The sequence below is a fragment of the Gorilla gorilla genome, chromosome 17 (genome assembly GCF_029281585.2).
Source record: "Gorilla gorilla gorilla isolate KB3781 chromosome 17, NHGRI_mGorGor1-v2.1_pri, whole genome shotgun sequence".
NCBI lineage: Eukaryota > Metazoa > Chordata > Mammalia > Primates > Hominidae > Gorilla > Gorilla gorilla.
Window position 1 is genome coordinate 51,167,475 of NC_073241.2, and position 1,327 is coordinate 51,168,801.

Below are 1,327 nucleotides of genomic sequence, written 5' to 3' on the forward strand. Positions count from 1 at the left end.
CCTTTACTAAACCCATAAGTTTGTACATCTAACTAGAGCTGCAGGGAGCATAGTGCAAGAAATGGGCGCTGCTCTGAATGGCTTTGTGCTCTGTGAGCCTAATTGCTGCTTTATAATGAGACCCAGTGTCTCTCAATGGCTCATTGAATATATTTTCTGTTTAATGTTACTAAAGAAGAATTGCAGAATGGAGAGTAAAAAATGTTTTAACTTTTCAGGGTTTTTTCCCCCACTTCCAGTTCAAAAGGCACCATTGCTTGCTGACATCTTCTATCTCCAAACCTATTAACGCTACGTGACTAGTTAAAGATAGGGATTTGCTAGCAGGCTACATGTAGACTTTACCTGCATTCTGAACATTTTTTTAAAAACAATGTTCAAGTTTACTAAACAAATATTTAAAAGTATTGTAATTTTTTTTGAGACAGAGTGTCACTCTGTCAGCCAGGCTGGAGAGCAGTGGCATGATCTCAGCTCACTGCCTTCTGGGTTCAAGCGATTCTCCTGGCTCAGCCTCCTGAGTAGCTGGAATTACAGGTGTGTGCCACCGCACTGGCTAATTTTTGTATTTGTGGTAGAGATGGGCTTTCTGTATGTTGGCCAGGCTGGTCTTGAACTCCTGATCTCAGGTGATCCACCTGTCTCAGCCTCCCTAAGTGCTGGGGTTACAGGTGTGAGCCACTGCGCCCAGCCCATAAAATGTTTAACTTTCATCAGCTTCAAGGTTTATGTTTCTCCTAAATTTTGCATACAGCTGAACTTTCAAATCTGCTGACACCCGCTGAATTGATTCCACTCTGGATTTTAAGGTGTCAATTTCCTCTTGCATGTTTCTTTGCTTCTTCTAACATTTCTTGTGTTTCTTCTTGAGAATGGCTAATGAAAACATCACCAGTTTGATAAGGTATCATTAAACAATCATCATCTGCAAGCATGAGGTCATCACAAGCATCTTCTAAGTTTTGGAGTTGCTTCTTTTTTACTTCTGATGAATGTTTTTGTTGTTTTTGTAGAGGCAGGGTCTCCCTGTGTTGCCCAGCCTGGTGTCAAACTCCTAGGCTTAGGTGATCCACCTGCCTGGCCTCCCTAAGTACTGGGATTACCGGTGTGAGCCATTGCACCTGGCCTTCTCTGATGTATGTTGACCATTAAATATAAGTGTCTTGGGGGATAAAATTACTTGCTCGTTTAATGTTATTTAAATTTGATTTTTTTTTTTTCTCGAAGCTTGTGGACATGCCTTATCTCCACCACTGGGGGTCAGGCTCAGTATGGGGAATTTCTGCTCATTCCATCCCACAATGCAGTTCTTGGGGGCAGCAGAGGG